At 26.9% G+C, this 21,454-nt stretch overlaps 1 protein-coding gene across 3 annotated transcripts in view; it reads left to right on the top strand.

Moving 5' to 3' along the window:
• Window positions 1–326: 326 nt before the first annotated feature.
• LOC107163257 (ras-like protein rasC) overlaps window positions 327–21,454 on the top strand; it is a 194,189-nt gene continuing 173,061 nt past the window's right edge. For all 3 annotated transcript variants that reach the window (XM_089223660.1, XM_015510576.2, XM_089223662.1), the window contains exon 1: window positions 327–546. The gene's annotated coding sequence lies outside the window, so the exon portion shown is untranslated. The remainder of the gene's footprint in view (window positions 547–21,454) is intronic.

A 21,454-nucleotide genomic window follows, 5' to 3' on the forward strand; every position in this document is an offset into this window, starting at 1 on the left:
CCATTCACAGTTTATTAATGCCTCTCTAATTTAAAAAATACTCTGAATTCACGTCTTTAGAAGACTTTAAATAACTTGACGCCGACGTTTGTCCCATCGATTAAAATCACGAATAACATAATAATAATATAATACTACATTGCAACCTACCTATTTTGATTCGAAACGAGTAAACGCGCACGACCTCTACGTTACAATAAAATCGTATATCGTGCACGGTATAGTGTGTACCACAGTAGTACGGTATTTACCGTGCGTTTGTACATGCGTTGGAGGCGGAGTCAGAAAACTTTTAAAGTCTCCGGACTTGCCAGCGCGAACGATAGTCTACCGCTAAACGTTTGGTGGGAATAACCGTAAGGGACAGAGCACGGGAGACGATCGGGATATTATATAATATATATGTATATATGATCGCAGCTAGTAAAACGATTTCGTTTTTTTTATTTCGCTACTGTTTTAAATTTTGATTGTGTGTTTTTTTACACTCTTATCGTTTTTAATAAATCTCGATCAACGACACCACGTTGGAAGTGCTATTGAAATGTGAGTTGTAATGATTTTTCTTTATGTATTTAGTCATTTTAATATTATTATGTATTATTAATACTTCAGTCAGTACTCCACATGGTATTATAATATATTATTATAAAAGTTGTACAGATAAAATATATAAATATATAAATATATATAATATAATAAATAATATATATAATAATAGTAATAATAATAGATGTATGTCGAAATAAAAAATTCAGATCATTATAATTATTCAAAAAGAATTATTTTTTTCATGAAGCACTATGTTGATAAAAACTTATTATTTAGGATAATATTGTATATATTTTTAAAGGACAATATTTTAAATTATTTAGATTTTTTTTTCACATAATTTAAGGAGTGTCCTGTAGTAGTATTAAAGACTATTTTTTCCTTATGAAAACCAATCGTTTTATTGTGAATTATTAACCATATTATTTTTTAAATATGTAAATATATCCAAATTGAAATTAAAATGTGTAGATTCTATATATAGGTACTAAGCACCCTTAAAAAATATTTTAAAATAAAGTAGTTGTAGTAGGTATTTATAGAGTACCTATTCAATGTTATATTCTGGATATTGTTGAATATATTATTTAAAAAAATTTTTTTTTTATTGGCTATTATTTCAAATATTTTTTCTTGAAGATATGAATAATATTTTTGGTATCTGATGTAAACACATTAAAAACAGCAAATGCCTTTAAATAGTTTTTATAGTATTTTAAATAATTTATTTGGAATACTATTATTCATAAGTATTTGAGTGTTTATTTTAAATACTTTTAAGAAGTAATTAACTCAAGCTTAGTATATTAAGGACAATAAGTCTTTAAAAATAGTTTTAAAAATACTTGAAAATATACCGAATGTTGATAATTTAACCTTGGTTTACCAGTTCAAATAACTCAAAAGCTATTTGCTCAAATTTTGATTTATTTGACCTAATATTTCGAAAAATATCTGTTATATAATTTATAAGTAAAAAGGGAGATATTCATGGTTGGTGAATTTCTCTCTATAATTAATATGCATAAAATCTGCGTATTTAAAGTAATAGTTTTTTGATATTAAGATTTTTGCAAAAAGGCGACTGATTTTTAACGATCATTCGTACAATGTTTGTTGTTCAATTAGTTAATAATAAGATATGCTGTAGTTATTAAGAGATGTTGGTTTATCAGATAAACTGAATATTGTGTTACCTAATAAAATAAAGAAGATATTTTACAGTAATTATTTTCATTATTAATGGAAAACGACACGGCACGTAGGGTGTATAAGCTGCGGGTGCGTCAGGCGAAGTAATAACTACTGTTTTGGTATTTGCACGATTCGCCTCGATTACCCACATGTGTCAGCTACTTAAATTTACGAGACCATACTACACGACTTATCTTACTCTTTAAACTCCTTAAAAAGTTGTTTAAGGTGAGATTTTATTTTTAAAAATCACGTTATTGCACGTCATGACTACACACTCTATTAAATATTTAATGCGTCTGCCTCTTAAATACATGCACCAATTGGATGCAACCTCACTGCGTCAAAATTACGGTTTTTAATAGTTTTCATTCTATAGTTTTAACGTTTTGCATGTTCGTGTAAGCTGAATTAGTTTTTCAATCATATTACGTACGAATATTGCATAAATACGTATATAATCAAAGTTAAATCTAAAATCATCATCTTAGTCCGATTTAACATACCAAGTAGAAAACGTTTCCTCTCAAAAACCCTTGTTTTATATTTTATTCATTAATTTATCGTCATGCGTGTACACATTACCGATAAACGAGTCAAAAAAAAAAAAAATAAAAATAAAAATACTAATTTGGTGGAAGAAACATATATTTAGATGAAAACACACTAGGTTTGTGTTATAATTATTGAATACAGGATAAACTTTAATGGTGGTTTGGTGTGACACGTTGGCCGCTACCAATTATTGCGAATGCAACTGGGAGTAAGTAACTGCCACAGCTACTAGCTCCCGGATGGGTGATCACCCGGGTTCATAGTAGTTAAAAATCTTGACACACATACACGTGCTTGCTACCTACCGTAACAATAACCGTAAAAACAACCTATCATACCAAAACTATACCTTTACCACAGTTCATAACCCCAACAATAGCTAATGGCCTTAGTCGCCGGGCTTTAGATCAATAAAAAAAAAGAAACTTTAATATGATATTATATATATAAAAAATAAATCATAAAAATAGTTAATAGTATAAATACTTGCATAATGCGCACACACAAAATTGTATTATTATAACGACCTAATAATTGATAAAGATTAAGGCGCTTAGACCAATGTTCTGCGAGAATATCCGAATATGTTACATTATGGTTTCATTATTACGGATGATTGATGAAACAGAAAGCGTTATTTCTCTACTCCGTCAATCTTTATCCTATTTTAGTTCAAATTTTCATTATTTCCGGACGCCATCTCGCTATAACGACATCGATTTTATTTTTATTCATCATGACCAATTTATTATAATACGCCACTATTGTATCCGTTATTGTATACGTTTTTACTGGATTAACAAATTATTATTAATAAGTTCACGTATTTCGAATGTTCCATTTACATAATAATTATACAGGTTATATGTGTTATAATGCCGTCGGTATGACGATATAATATTATGATGTCACAAAACATTGGTGTGCTTTTAGAGCCTCTTATTAAAACCTCTGAGATTTATTTATGCATTGTATTCGTGAAAAATCGATAACTTTTATCGTAAACAATAAAACAATAATTACAATTTAAAATAATAGGTACTTGTTTTATTTATTATAACTTATTATTCTCATAATATTTTTTCCGTTGTAAACTTAAGTCCATTTGCTGTAAGTGGGGTAAAAAGTTTATTTGAATCGAAGGTCACATCGTTGATGTATAATTAAAAAATATTTTTATACGTCGCTAGTGTTACATCAGATAAATTACTGATTTGAATCCTATAAAAGTATCAAATTCTCCATTTATTGATATACGACTTTTTTACTAGGTACTTTTATAAACGACGATTGATAACTTACGAAACTCAATAGAATATGTATTGAACATATTGATAAACATTTTTAAGAATTTCTATGCCTCATTTCTCAAATGTCTAGTCCATAATATATTAAGAAGACTATTTTATATTAATTTTAAACAACATTTACATTCATTGTGAATTATATGATTATTAAATTGCAAATTTTATTAGATTAATTTTATCGTTTACAAAGCATTGATTTATTGAAAATGGCTATTTTTAATCTATTTAAACTGTAGTAAATATATATATTTATTTATTTAATTTAAATACAACGGAATATAATAATATCCACTTGTTAATTTTTCCAAAATAAATTAACATCCATGTTTCATTTGCATAATAATTTGTTTATCAAAATCTACATTTCAACGCTCTGCTTGCAAAATCAAGAATTTATTTATTTGGTTATTATAAGACATATGCATAGTAGGTTAGAAGTAACACTATAGGAATTACGAGTATAAGCTTATTAATTATGAGCTTAATAAAAAAAATGATGCAGAAAAACAGCAGACCATAAGAAAGACGCGACACTGGTGGGTTCATAGTAGATGGATGAATATAATATTATGTATCCATTTAAATTGGGCGCATGTAAATTCCGCCCGAAAATGGTAAATTCCGCCCAAAATGAAATACAGGTAAAATAAGGTACATGTAAATTCCGCCCGAAAAAAATTCAGGTAAAAAAAGGTACATGTAAATTCCGCCTGAAAATAAAAATATTATATTATAAAAGTACATTTCCACGTTCTGATTCGATAAGTTGAGCCATTATAGCGTAGGTACTAGGTATAAGCGTATAAGACTCTAGGACTTGTACTGAACACAATTTATAATATTTCTATCTGAAATTTTAGATCCACAATATTGCAGTCATTGCTGATATGATATGACATGATTGACGATTATCGTTTGAGATACGATTGTTCCGTGTTCGAAAATGTTGTGACTTCCCAATACTATAAGTTATAACACGCACCGCGTCGCGAAAAGTACGGCCGCGTCGTACATTCACGGAACGCTTAGATTAAAAATATTTATTTTTCCGGGCGGAACTATTTTTGTACCTGTATATTTTTTCGGGCGGAATTTACATGTACCTTTTTTTGCTTGGATATTTTCCCGGGCGGAATTTACCATAGCCCTTGTTTTTACCTGTTCATTTCGGGCGGAATTTACAATCTCCCATTTAAATTATAGTATTACAAAATATAGAATACAGATTAATAAATTGATATAAATAATGACCGTGTTCATGCGAACCTAAATATAAAAATAAATATCTTAAATATATATATTTAAAAATAATATCAGTTCAACGATATAAACAAATTATTATGTATATTTTTTGTATAATAGAAATTTATGTAGGTATAAAATAAGTAAATAAGTGATGTAATCAGTATTCACTAATCACATACAGTGTGATTCTTTTGATTGAAGATGAAGCCTCATTTTCTAGAAAAGTATTGAAGTTTTTAATTTTAGAAAATTTTAAATTATTTCAAACCATTATCTAACAATATTAAATGGACATTTTCAGAAAAATATTCCGCTTTGGATTTAAAATTAAAATTGTATGTTTTCAATTAAAAATTATAAAGATATAACGTCAATTATTTGTAAAAATTTGAATTTTTTGAAAAATGTCAGACTTGTAACATTTAACTCATAGAGATAATGATTGTTATTACTAAACGGTTATCAAAAAAATTAAATTTATAATTGAAAAGGATACATATGTCTCAGACGGTTAATATCTACGAAACTTATTTAGAATAAGAATATTAACCACAAAAAGTTAATACTGGATATAATATTGCGGTTTTTCGAAAATATAGATCACTTAATATATATACCTAGATAGTTTCAATGTTATTAATGATAATTCTTTATTGCACCGATAGTAAAATATACGAACTGTAAATAGAGATATTTTTTAGATGTGTTTTCAATTATATATCTGAATGAATTGAAAAGTAAACACTTTGAAGATTTATGTCTACATTCTCATAAACAAGCTATCATGCTGTTTCGTGCGTTATTTTTGGATAATTTTGATGACTGCCTTATTGTAATAACTAATAATTGTGTACAGTTCCTAAATTTATTTTGCATCATGGAAATTATTTGATTTTAAAATAGTATGTGTAAGTATGCATAAACTGCGTATTTGATTTCAAGTCTTAATAAATCACGGAATAATCTATGTTGAATACATGATAACTATTTACTCCTGACATTTTTTTATAGGTATAAAAACGAAAATAATTAATAGTGGTGCAAATATATTTTTTGAAAACTGATACTTCAGTAAATCTGATCGGTATTGAATCATTTTCAATGCAAATATTGATTTATTTTGAATACCAGTTGAATTATTTAATGGAGTCCAAATATTTACGGCTTAAAATAAAATGAAAATATAAATGAAATGCATGACTTATTACTGAAAATTGGAAGATTTATTGAACAATTTCAACGATTACATTAAGGATAATTTATTACTTATACAAAAATTAACTAAAATAAAGAAAAAAAAATAACATGGTATATTTGGAAAGTTTACAAAAATTTTCGAATAAATAAGCTAATGCAGGTTATTTTTGTTACCAACTTATGATAATTATAAAGATTAACCTTAAAAAAGCAATAATTATTAGACGTATCGTAAAATTTTAAATTCATATTCATGATACCATAAATCTTCATACCTAGAAAATGAACTTTTCAATATTTTAATCATCTACAATTGAATAAGAATCTGCGATCAGTGCACCTGAAGGCTGAAATGAAATGCTTTCCCCCAAAATTCTGATTTGTTTTTATAATAATTATTTTCAGCAGAAGTTTGTAAGAAAATATGTCTTATGTATTATAAATCATGTTGTAACCAATTATCAATAATTGCAGATTTAAAGATTCCAAATACTATAATATCACAATCGGAGGGCTATTAAAGAAAAAAAAAACTTAACCTATTTAGTGTTACAGGAAAACAAAATTTCTTTTGTTATTTTATTATTTACAAAGTAAAATTGTATACTATTGTACACAATTAGTGTTTATAATTAGAAATAAATAATATATATTAATAACTAAAAAGTATTTGAGAACATTTAGAAAATTACAGAATTCATTTCAAGAGTCTTGTTTTAGTAGAATCTTGATTATTATTGATACCTGAAGTAATATGACATATAATTAATTGCCTATTAAAAACTTTAACCTATTGCTGTAGGAAATTCAATGCATTTTGAATTAAAATTATACGAACCGATGTATTGTTCAAGGATCAATATTAACAAGACATTGTTAAATAATACGTACTAAGCCTCATCTCATTTCAAAGAAAATGTAATTTTTTCCAATAAACCTAGGTTTGGTAATGCTTATTGTTTTAACAATGAAATATCCACGTTGAATGTTTAATTGATAAGATTTTATTCATTTGGAATTTTGGAATATAAAAATCCAAGGATGATAGCTAGATAATTATTAGGTATTAAAACAAAATGTATGATTTAATAACGTACCGCCACGACCAGATTGTTGTGAAGTTTATGGCTATTAAATGTATATAACAAACAGGTAGGTACTAAACTTTCTCCAAATATTTTCAATTAGTTTGTATTTTGGTTCTGTACGTTGTCCTTGAGTGGGTCGTATAAATGTATCAATTTGTGTGTATGTACGTTGAAATAAGCAATAGCTGTGGCGAGAACACTATTTTGACGGTATATGATTTAGATTTTACCTGTTATCATTAAAATAGTCATGAGGGACCGAGCCAGAATCTTTGCTGAGGAAGTGTGGAAGAAAAGTTTGTGATAGACTGGCACAGTCTGGAAAGAGGAAACCCTAATCTTTAGTGGGCATTGTAATATAAAATAGTATTTATTTATAAATAAAGGAATCATCATATTATGTACATATATATATATATATATTATGATATGTAAACGTATATTACATATATTACATATGTATAGTGTATACCTATACTAAAAGATAGTTCAACTACCACAGTATTGTACAAACATAAACAAATAATTATTTAGACAAGATAAGAATTTAAAAAATATCTAGATAAAAAACATATAATTTATAACCAGGATTTGTAAATTATAATTTTTACCATAAGTATAAAAAATATAAAATACATTGCATACATTTTTACTATTTTCAATACGTGTGTTTTGAATACGTATACTATCGGCCATCGTTTACATCGATGTTTACAGGGATAGTATTAAATTTTCGAATCTTAGTTATGAATAATAATTATTTTGTAAAATGATTTAACTATAAAATGATATGCAAATTTTAGGAATGTAGACGAATTTGTAAAATCTTCCAACGCTCATAAAGAATAATTTGGATTAAACTCAATTTCTTATTTCAGTAGCATAAACTTATAAAGGATCCTATATTACGTTTTTAAGATTTTTAGATTTAATTTAAACACTTTTTATCGATATTAACTGTCAAGAAAATTTAAATAAATCAAAGCAGATCTTACTTTTTAGTAACCAAGATTGTTGATTTCTTACAAAGTATGAATTTATCAATAATATTTAAAATATTTTTTTTTTTTTTTAATCTAGAAATTATACAATCTGTACATAAAAAAAAGTACAATAGGCATAAATTATGGTTTTTTTTAAAAAATTATAATTAATGAGCTTGAATATCTTGAGGGAAGAACCAACCAGCGAAGGCACTTCGGCGTGAATTTACAATTTCTTTATGATTTTATGATTAATGATTTTAATTTATAAGATCTCGAGGCCATTGTCGCTTGAGTCTTCTTGGGAGATTTCCAGGGATGGAGATGGATAGTAATTTTTTAATATGAGGGTTTGTGTGGTTATGAAGGCGGTTTCTGAATTTGGAGTAAAATAACTTGGCTGTTTCAGTGACTTTAGGAATATGGAGATCTGTGTGTAGGGTGTGATTTGAGATATAAGGAGGACAATTGGTAATAAGTCTGAGGATTTCGGATTGGAATACTTGGATTTTTGGAAGACCTGTATACCATATAACCATATTGGTTTAAGGAGGAGATTATATATGTGAATTGTGAATTTTGGTTCGGAGGGACAGTTTTGAGAATTTACCAAGGATGGGTCTGAGAGCGTAGAGTCGTTTGTTTAATTTAATTTTTGTTGCATGAATGTGTTTAGCCCACGTTAGACGTTTATCGAAATTTAGACCTAGATGTTTAGCTATATCGGAGTTTGGTATTGGTTTGTTGTTTATTTGCACTGGAGGAGGTTGGCTGTGGCGGAGGGCAAAGGTAGTGTGTATAGATTTACTTTCGTTTATTTTGACACGCCAGTGAGAGTACCAGTATGATAGGCCATTTAGGTGGTTTTGGAGAGAGGTTGAAACTAATTCCGGGTCGGTGTGAGAAGAGAATATGACTTTGTCGTCTGCATATTCGGCAATTTGAGTATTCGGATTGGTGGGCTGTTCTGCCGAGTAAAAGTTAAATAGAGTTGGAGAATATTTAAAATATAAACAAATTTTGTGTTTTTTTTTCTTGGTTATTTTAAAAAGTGTTGAGCATTTTTTTTTGAATTTTATTTCCTAAAATAACCAACTAAATGTTATTTTCTATCAAAAATCTGCATTGAATTATTTTTTTCTACTATAATAAGTTTTTTTAGACACTCAGCTAATAATCTTAATTTTAAACAAACAAAACATATATATATATATATATTTAACAGCTGAATAAACTGATACTATTTATTTTTATGTAAATGTATAAAATCTAATAAATCATGATAAATTACCGAATTGAAACCGCCTTTAAGATCGTTAAAGTTCTTAAAGAAAAACGAAAAAAAATACAAGGACAAATTTTAATTAGTAAATTATTCATATACTTATTATAGTACTTATACTGAAGTATTTTACAAGGTACCTATTTATAAAATTTCACACTATTTTCTCGAAATCAGAGTAATATGATTTTGTGAATTTTCTATGAAGTGCATATTATAGTTACAAACTTCAATTTTACATGGGAATTGATGATAAATTGATAAAAAAATATATTTATTTTGACTGAATGCAAGCTTATTAATTAATATATATGTATACAATTTATTTTAATTTAGTTAAAAGGAAATGTTTAAAAAAGAAAAACTTTTTTATTTTTGTAAGTTAAAGCAACGAAAGTAAAAATCATTGAGTTAGAATAGTTTTTTTAAGTTAAAAATAATTTATTGATAAACTTATTGTGTTATATATAAATATGTATGAACAATTACGATATAACCATTTCAAACGTAAATTTTAATTAAATATAGTCTTAAAATATGGTTAAATAAAAATTCTGGATGTTCACACTTTTTATAAACGTGGTAGATACATCATTATGTTGAAACCCAAAACCAATTTTTACTCACATTATTATGAGCTAGAGTACCGTATATATCAAAGCCATTTTGTTTGCGTTTTTTTTTTTCAAAGACGATCAAACTGGATCAAATAACAAAATATAATAACGTTGAATTTCCAGTAGGTGCCTACATAGTTTGTGTGATAAAGTCATACTTTTGTACATTTTGTTACGATATTTCTAGAAGCTGTCAGTTTCTAACAATCAAAGTTCTAACTACTTATTTTTCATATAATAACTGTATATCAGGCAGTTATTTGAAGTTGGAGTAAAATAACAGATATTTTTGTTTTACTTGTAACATATACAGCATAGAAAATTTAATTTATATTGAATAATGTATCAATTGTAACATTCTACTATATTTATATGTTACGAAAAAAATATGTAAAACCAACTAAATATTTATGATATTCTACTTGATTTTAGAAATGTCAATGTTCTTTAGATATTATAAACAATTTTTATAATCATCTGATTGTTATTGTTGTACAATAATGCCTAGATTTCTTACATATTATGTAACTCACAAGGTTGTAATACACTTACATTATATACACTTAAAAATATTTATTATTTTACAGAGAATGTCTGTTTAAAAGGACTATAACAGTAGAAATTAAGCAAGAATATAATAAATTAATGTAAATTAAATATATAACGACGGCTAATAACCATGCAGTTGATGCCTCAAACAATTAATAATAATAATAATAATAATAATAATAATAATAATAATAATAATAATAATAATAATAAAAAAATATAATAGGTAGTATTATTCATATTTAAAACTGTTTTTATATATTAGTATATTAAACTATTTTTAATTAAACACGAGTGCCTTAAATGTAATTATAAAATTACAACACCGTTGACTAAAGTGAGGACCTGTGTACTCCTGAAAAATATACAAAGTATATTATAATATTAATATCACTGTCGTAATTAATTAAAATTTGAATAACTTCATTAAGAATAAGTTTTGGTGGCTGATACTACCTAATTTAATGACAGGCCATTATATTTATAATAGGTATGATATTTTCGTTTGTAAACAATCTGAGGATTATGAATGTATTATTTTTTTTTACGTATTCATTTTAAATAATCAGTAAAAATGTGTTTTGATGTAACAGACAATATTATAATATCTACTCATAATTATAATATAAATGTTAGCCAAACATTTTGAATTTCGAAAATAAGATGCAGCAAATGTAAATTTTTTTTGTAAGCTGATTGAGTATTTAATATAGTTTTATAATATAATATATCTTAATTCTAGAATTATTGATCATAATTCGTAATTATTTTTAAACAAATGGATATGGACTCAGTAGAATTATTCAGTTTTAAATGTTGGAACACTACCATCGTGATAATAATAAGTTATGACTTATAAGTGATATTAATTAACATTATTTAAAATTGGCTATTGTTTTATAAATCTATTCTAAATACGCTCATGTTTGGCTGAGTCGAAAAAGCTACAAAATATATAAAATAATGGTTTAATGAACGGATGAGCAACCGTGACATTGCTATAATTATAAAAAACTACTATTTATTAATTCATTTTCTACGTAGCTCCATCATAAGTAGTGAATAATATTGAATTTTAAATAAGTGAGAATTAATTGTTTATGTATTAATTATGTATAAGTAATGATTACTAATTACACAACTAAGTTAAGAAATATTGGAGCAATGGTGCTGATTACAAGCTTCTGTGATTGTATATGTATACCATTGAATAAAAAAACAAGAGTTCAAAAGCCAATTTATTTTTTCTTTGTTATTAAAGAATAAATATTTTACAATCTGTGTAAAGGTAATATAAAATGTAAAAGTTATAAAAGGTATATAAGACTACGTGTGTTGTCCTGTGAGATGGGAGCCTCCAGTGAGACACCATTTCAAACGCAAATTTCTTGCAACAAAAATTGAACATCCACTGAATTATTAAGATTCAAGTAATTTGTGCAGATTTATTTGAATTGCATTTTTCTTTGTTGTAGTTAAAATTTCAAATTCCTTACTAATAAAACTAACTTGGACTAATTTTTATACAATTAATACATGATATAAAACATCAAATATTAAATCATGGGTTACACAAACTAATCTCTTTAAGGTAATACATATTATATAGAGTGAAAATAATGAAAACTTTTACCCAATAAACTTCTATTTTATGAAAAATCAAGAGACAAAAAAAAAATGAATAAAAAAAAAAATGCTAAATTAGTAGTAACATAAGTAGATATTATTATTTATAAATTATAAAATAAAACCCGCGAAAGGTGCATTGAACTAAAACTACTTGAGACACTATACGAGATGCTATCACCCACTCCCAAGACGATAAAAAAAACTCCTCAATTTCGTCAACTCAACAGAACTGCGTCAACTGATTTAAATATTCTAACTTAGATTAAAATGTAAATCCGTAAATATAGGTAATAAGTAGAAATTAAGCAAGTATGTAAGAAATGAATGTAAATTAAATATGTAACACCGGCTAATAACCATGCAGTTGATGCCTCAAACAATTAATAAAAAAGAAATAAATGAAACTTATAAATCTTTAAAAATGTATTAACTTATACTATTGTATTTTCTATTTTTTTTCTGTTTGACTGATATATTTAAAATTTAAATTATGCATTTGTGCCTGTACTCTGTATACCTACGTAGGTAACTGTAATACTGTATTCTGTATATTATAGTTGTTTTTTCTGTTTAACCGACAATACTTTGTAGCCTGTTGACTTCTATTCACCATCATAATTTATAACTTAAATTATTGACCGGAGTATTACTAATTTTTAGTTATTAGTTATTATTATTACCATTTATTTTATATTATTTTATTTTAATATATTGAGTATCTACAAAAAAATCGGAAATATACACTATAGATAGCGACAAAGTACACAGTGCTTTTTATCATAGATAATATATACATGGATAGGACATCCCTATACTTATTATACACGGTATGCTGTGAGCGAAAAGTTTACTCGTTACCATATTGGTTATATGCGGTTACAGATACTGGTTTATGATAAATAACATTTTTATCAATCTGATTTGTGCCAATTTTTGAATCAATACAATTATTAATTTCATTTTAATTCATTATTTATTTATTTAAAATACTCATAGAGACCAGTCAACAAATTTAGTGATATACAAATACTTGGACATCAAAATGTTTCACAAAATAAAAAAAATGAACGAACAATCAAAAATTAAATCAAAGTTCACCAAATTAATTTTATTCGAACACCAATAATGTTTTTTACCATTGAGTTATTTATTATTTATTTGGCCAATTAAATGTAAACTATCGAACATGTTATAACTTATAAGCAACTTAATACAAAATACAAATGATAAATAATATCACTTTCCAGATTTTTCACTTCGATATGCGCCAAAAATTGCGTTTTCGTTATCACCTATGGTTGATACCACACCTTAATTTTAATTAACTATTTTGATAACTAGTATGCTCTTCGATCACACTTGAATACATGGTATGTCCTATCCATGTATATATTATCTATGCTTTTGATAAGAACATTTTACAGTCTTCTTATCAATCCTCATTCGGCGTTACTGTCTATTTTTAGTATTTTATTTCCAACATAAATAATTTAATTTTCAATCGTGCCTCTATATGCTCTTTATTGAAATATTGTGCTATCAATTAACTAGTTTCCATAATGCCAATTGACGTGGGCTATCTATGTACATATATTTAATCAATGACATAAGTAAAAATATTCATCCATGATTACCACTAATTTGTAAATAGATTTGTTCAATTTTTTTTTATTTAGTTTATTTTGTAACAGAATAGGTACACAGTTGCATGAGTCTATATAACAAATAGAGGAGACCCTTCTCTGTGTCTGAGTTCAATTTCAAGGCATAGTGAATTCAATTACTGTCATCAAAGAAAAAACGCATCTCATCGTTGTGTATATTTTTATTTTGACCATTTTTTATTCTAGTCTGCGTTTCAGTAAAGCCTCTTGCGTGATTTCTCTTATAGCCTCTACATCAAAGTACATGTCGTTAACTTAGTAAACGTTTTTTTTGAAACTCAATATTTTTGAATTTCGATTATTTTTTTTCCTATTGTTGTACACACTGGTCAGTTTGGCGGCCATTGTGGGAGTGCCTCGTGTAAAATATATATTTAAAAAAAAAAAAAGCGGGTAAGTGGGTATCGCTCTGCTGTACATTGGGGGTAGGGTGGACATCTGATTAAGGTAGGTTAAATTTGAATGCAATGATAGGTATCATTGTATACGAAAAACGATTCTGAACGGAGACGGTTTATCTGTCTAGGATATGTTATCGATAATTAAAAATTTTCACATCTTAGATTTAAAAAGAAAATTTTTTATGAATTTCTAGCTTATAATAATTTGCGAATTTTCGTGATTTTTACGTATGTTGTCAAAATTTAAATTTAAATGCTTGTAAAAAAAAATGTCACTATGCTTTTCTTTTATTTTTCAACTGCTATTGTAAAAATATTTTAGGAACCTTGTATTAAATTTTCAAATCTTAGATATAAAAGGAAAATAATTTATGAATTTCTAGTTTAAAATAATTTGCGAATTTTCGTGATTTTTATGTATTTTGTCAAAATTCAAACTTTGAATGCTTTTAAAAAAAAATTATTCATATATATTTCTTTTATTTTTAAACTGCTATGGTAAAAATATGATAGGAGCCTTGTATTAAATTTTCAAAACTTAGATTTAAAAATAAAAACTTTTATGAATTTCTATCTAAGATAATTTGAACATTGCCGTAATTTTTACGTATTTAGTCAAAATTTGAATTTTAAATGCTTATAAATAAAAATTTGTGACTATATATTTCTTTTGTTTTTCAACTGCTATTGTAAAAGTATGTTAGAAGCTTTGTATTAAATTTTCATATCTTAGATCTAAAAAGAAAAACTTTTATGAATTTATATCTAAGATAATTTGAAAATTGTCGTAATTTTTACGTATTAAGTCAATATTTGAACTTCAAATGCTAATAAAAGAAAATTATGCCAATGTATTCTTATATTTTTTAATCACAATAAGAATAACTTACGAGAAACTTTGTATCAAAATTTCAAGTATTTTGATAGGGCCAAAAAAATTTTATCGACACTTCAAAAGAAAATTTTCAGAAAAATTGAAAATTTCAGTTGTCTATAAATATCTCAAAAAAAGTCAAAATATTTTGAAAATTAAATCATGTAAAGAAAATGCCAATTTAAATAACTGATAAAATTTTCAAGTATCTACGACTTATATTTTAATAATAATAACAAATATATACATTCGTTTGAGGATAAATCGTTATCGTAACGCTATTTCGTAAAAATTTAAAATTCGCACGCACTTAAAATTTTTCTAATAATGTTGCTTCGAGTTTTCTCTATAGCAACTTGAAGGAAAACTTATGGAAAATTTATTTTTGTATTTTCAATCTTTGGTCACAATTTTTTTTTATAAGCGTTTATAATAGTTCAAATTTTTACGAAATCTATCGAAAACGCGAAAATTTGCAAGTTATTTTAAAGTTGAAAAATCATAAAATTTTTGTGTTTATAACTAAGGATTAAAAATACAACACTAAGTTTTCCTTCAAATAGCTATTAGATAAAACTCGAAGCTTCATTATAGGAAAAATTTTAAGTGCGTTTGAATTTTAAATTTTTTCGAAATACCGTAACGATAACGAATTATCCTCAAACGAATTTAAATATTTGTTATTATTCAAAAAGTATAAGTCGTAGACACATGAAAATTTTACCAGTTATTTAGATTGCCATTTTCTTTCCATGATTTAATTTTCCTGATACCTATCATTGCATTCAAATTTAATTCCATCCATTACAGTAACCTACTGTACAGCAGAGCGACATCCACGACTTACCTGCTTTTTTTTTTTAATTTCAAATTGACTTATGCATAATAACAAGATTATACATTTTACCTATAAACACAAAAAACAATGTTTATGTAGTATTAAAATGACAAATATGCTATTACAAGATATAAGTAATGACTAATTTTACCAAACTAAAAAAATAAAAGTTTCGTTAGAAGTAATATTATGAATTGTCCGTGATAAAAAAATACATTTTTCTTACTATAATGTCAATGATATTCTTGATTCAAATTATATTTAAAATTTTAAAAAATATTAGAAATAAAACACAATACAATTATTACTATATAATAATATAATATGAATATGTATCTAAGACAAAAAACACGTATCTATTAATCTATATTTTCAAGAATCAACTTAAGTTTTAAATTATTTGAAAATCATATTTTTTTTTTTTTGTAATAAGTCATCTAGTCCAACCATCTAATTTTAGCATACATATGATATGTTGAAATTGATTTTATTATTGAAAAGAAAACCAATTCCATTCCATTATAAATTAAAATTTATTTTTGATAAATATTGACAAATTCATAATATGGTATTGTTTTGTATGTTAAAATACTTGTGCTATATAAATATTCCGTTTTTAATATTTTTAATTTATAAATACTTTCAATAATTGTAGTTATTCTCTAATATTTTTATAATTTGTGTGTAATTTCGTTTTTATTGTTACTATTAAAATATAATTATTAATTGCATAAATAATATATTTCAATTAATTTCTTTAGTAACTTCAACTTTTGAAACCTCAATGTTTTAAGAGAATTGTAAGTATATTAAATTATGAAATAAACAGATATTTAATCAGTTATTATGCATAGTTTATAGTTCACCAAAATTGTGTAAATGTAAATAAATAAAATAATATAATATCAATTTAAGAAAACAAACAATAGGTATTAACATTGAATACCTTTTATTTATCAAGTTAATTATGATGTTTAAAATATTTTGTAAAGTCATCATTATGTAAATCTGTATTTATATTACAACAATACAGCATTTATGGAATATTCAGTCAAATATAATTTACATATTTTATTTTAAATGTATTTTTTTTTATAAAAAAGCTTAATGTTCTGATGCGTGAAGTGATGCTCATATTTTATATGTATTTTGACACTTAAAATTTTTTAATTATTCAGATATCTCGAACCATTATTTGGATGAATTAATAAAGTATAAAAGTGTATCACCACTTTGTTTTTAACGACACTAAATTAAATTTGGTCAGTTGTGTAATAGATTTTTGGTTTGAACCGTAATGGGTTTACATTAATATTCTATAAGTACCACTAAAAACGAACAGGAAAGCTATACATTCAAAAAATAACCTTAATGGTTAGGTATATTAAAATAGTTTATATTGAAATTGATTGTCCGTTAACTAAATATAAATTTTAATTCTAGATTTTAAGAAATTTATTTAAATGTACACACACACACACACACACACACACACACACACACACACACACACACACACACACACACACACACACACACACACAAAAGCGGGTAAGTCGTGGATGTCGTTCTGCTGTGTAGTAGATGACAAGTGGGTGGGTTACTGAAATGGATGGAACTAAATTTGAATCCAATGATATAATAATCATAGTACCTATACGAAAAACGATTCTAAGCGGAGACGATTTATCTGTCTAGGATATATTATAGATTATCAAAAATGTTCATATCTTAGATTTAAAAAGAAAAACTTTTGTGAATATCTATCTAAGATAATTTTAACATTGACGTAATTTTTACGTATTTGGTCAAAATTTGAACTTTAAATGCTTATAAAAAAAAAAAAATCGTGCCAATGAATTTAATTTATTTTTCAACTGCTATTGTAACAATATGTTAGGAACCTATTATATTAAATTTTCAAGCTTTTCTATCCAACAAATAAATTTTTACCGATATTAATTTAAAAAAAACTAAATATCATCGAAAATTGCATATTCATGTAAGTAGTTTAACTTAAGTCGAATTTTGTTGCATAGTAGATAGAATATCTACTTAAATAAACATTTGGTGAAAATGTCATGTATCTATGGTAATTTTTTTTAAAGTTACATCAAAAACCTAAATCGATTTTGTCGAAAGTAGATTGTGCGTAAAAATTCCCGTTTTTTCCTTAATTTTTAGTTTGTTATTCTGATTATTTAGAAAATTTTACTTTTTATCACCCAAAGTACCAACTAGATTTACTTTCTGATCTAATAAGGGTACTGAAGTCGAAAATCAAAGCATTTTTACAGCCCCAAAACGTGATGACAAACACGAAAAGCGGGAAAGTGGGTATCGCTCTGCTGTACATTAGGTGGTGGGGTGGGCCTCTGATTAGGGTAGGTTAGATTTGAATGCAATGATAGGTATCATTGTATACGAAAAACGATTCTGGACGGAGATGATTTGTCAGTCTAGGATATATTACATTAAATTTAAATATTGTCATATATTCTATTTTGAAACAAATATATTATTTTTCAATTAGGACGCATTTTGCATAAGGCATGGTTAATCAATTTTTGATACAATTTTACACATCATTGTAAAATCAATACATTCATCACTTCGTTCAGATTCTAAAAATGAACACAATTCATGTTTGACAGTTCCAATAAGCAAATTAAAAATTAACATGTTAATATCATAAAATAATAAATTTAAAACTAACGTTAAACAAAATAATAGGTACAATTTAGTTTTTGATATTCCAAATTATGTGCGATTTCGATTAAATATTCTTCTGTATCATGATTATTGTGTGTAATGGGGAGAATGTAAACTGAGTCCCAAATAATTGGGTGGATATTAGGGCTAGGTAAATTGAGTCCGGAATACTTTAACATGCTAGGTAAATTGAGTCCCGAGTGATAATATTTTAAAATAAAAAGTCTCTACATTCAATGAGTACTGTATAGTGACTAGACTATATAGTCACCAATTAGTGATTATCGATTACCGATTTGCCGATAGTGTTTGAAAAGACCTTTTACGAGCACTAAAATTATCACACTATATTATCCGTTTATCGAAGATCAATAAATCTTATCGTCAAATAATACGTCAATTATACCGAAGACTATGACAACTAGTCACATTATATATAATTAATTGTGATTTGTATGTACCTACAACGATGTTTTTAAATTTTTACCAAGTACATGATAACCATAAATAGTTTCTAATAATAATAATAATAGTAATAATAAAAAATTGACTTATATTTGTATATTATAATTATATATAATTAATTGTGATTTGTATGTACCTACAACGATGTGAATTATATTAGATATTAAAAACAAAAAAGCGCATTTTTAACTACGCCAGTTATGTTAACATAACAGACAATCCTAAGCCTGTAACTGTGCTTTTTGAAAATTAATTCGGGACTCAGTTTACCTATACCTTTTTTAGACCCGGGACTCAGTTTACCTATATCCTTTTCAGACCCGGGACTCAGTTTACCACAAAAATGGTATTTCGGACTCAATTTACATAGCCCCGTTGAAATAATACGTTTGGATAACTGCTTGAAATGTTTTTCTTTTTGTTGGTAGATCATGACCAGCCATAATTTGGTTAATTGTAATCTTGGTTAACACTTATTCTTTTTAAGTTCGTCAAATAACCACCATATAATTGGATGAGACGTGCTTAACGACGACGACAATGGTCTTTGCATTCTTTAGAATTGCTTGCGTTAGTTAACCACCCTTAAAGTGCTGGTTGCATTGTTCTATATCGGTGGCTAAAGGATACTTCGAATATATTTTGGTCTGCCGATTAATGTGACGTAAAAGTAATCTGTCAAATTGTGTACTGACCATAAAACCCCTCCATGTCCTACAAAAACGATTTTTAATTAACACGCCATATAATTAGTACTCTAATCTCTAAAAATACAGTAAAAACATTGATTGGAATGCCGAGTGATCATATTCTAAAATCACACTATCTACGTTTTTACTTATATGAAATCGTGAATTATTGATTTAAATTATATTGCTTTAAATTAAACATTTAATGACCATCAAGATAGTTGGAATTCGTGAAGAGAAACTTGTGAATTGGTTTTGAATATGAGTGGATTAATTAAATTCAACCTAACCATCCATTCCAATGTAAGAATCTGCCTTATAAGACGTAACAATAAAGATAGTGCACATAAAAAACAATGTATAATATTACATTACATTTAATAGTGATTTTTTTTTTAAAGTCAAATAATTAGGTTTAAAAATAGCAAAATCCATACTTGACACGGTGCGTCGATACTCGAGTTACCGTGTACGGAAATAATCTTACACTGATTATTAATTTTGTAATTCAAGATGGTTTATTGAAATTTAAAAACATATAACGATAATTTTTTACATCTGAACCGCGTGGCTGGCTTAAAGAAGCGGCCACGGTGGGCGGTATCAGGCCTTTAGAGGCGCGACAAATAGTTTTACAATATTTGGTTTTTCATTTACAAACAATAAAATAATATAATATCGAAGGGGAATGAGTTTATATTAACTTTTTCACGGTCTTTATTGATTCGTGAGTTATGTTATTATAACTCGTAGTGACACCTACGCAGGCACACTATAGGAACGGTTGATGGCTCTGAAAAGAGCCTTTTTAGTCAGTCACAATTCTGAATCAACCGTGAGGAAAACAGCGTGTAGAGCCGCTGATATTTGCACACGGCGTATTACAGTACGATTGCCTCGGTACTATGTCGTACAGTGAATATTGCACGATGTGCTCGTTAGGATCGTCAATTGTCTTCCTGTGATAGTATCGTCTGTTGCCACCTCGTTTTGACGAGTGTCTTCGCTGCAGTATCGTCGTTTGCTTTCCCGTTATTGACGAGTGTCTTCGCTGCCGTAACATCTGTTGCCGCCTCGTTTTGACGAGTGTCTTCGCTGCAGTATCGCCGGTTGCCACCTCGTTTTGACGAGCGTTTTCGCTGCAGTATCGTCGGTTGCCGTCTCGTTTCAAGTGGATGTTGACGGTAGTGTTGATGGTGTTTCGTAAATGTGACCGGTTTATATACTGTGTCCCGTATCGACTCGTAAACCACAGGTGTACCGCCGTGCGTAACTGTGTTTCCCGTCGGTACGGTTTGCCTCGCTATTCATACAATTTTGGGTTTTTGATTATTGTGATAGTATTTTTTATTTTGTTACGGTCTCCTCTATCCATAGCCCTGTTTGTTGGGAATGTAAAATGATCAGAAGGTTTTTTAAATTCGCCACTTAACCCTTACGGTGGTGTCGTTTGTGCGTGCTGTGTTGTGATTGGTGGTCCTGAAAAGGACCGTTTTATGTGGTAATTGAAACTCCGTTACATACTTTATAAAAGATAATAAGCTTTACGTATCACGTAACTTTATTAGATTCAAAATTAAATAAAAACTAGTATCAAATTATAGAAATTAAAA

The sequence above is a fragment of the Diuraphis noxia genome, unplaced genomic scaffold (assembly GCF_037042655.1).
Source record: "Diuraphis noxia isolate RWA-SAM2 unplaced genomic scaffold, SU_Dnox_SAM2 contig0003, whole genome shotgun sequence".
NCBI classification, from domain to species: Eukaryota; Metazoa; Arthropoda; class Insecta; order Hemiptera; family Aphididae; genus Diuraphis; species Diuraphis noxia.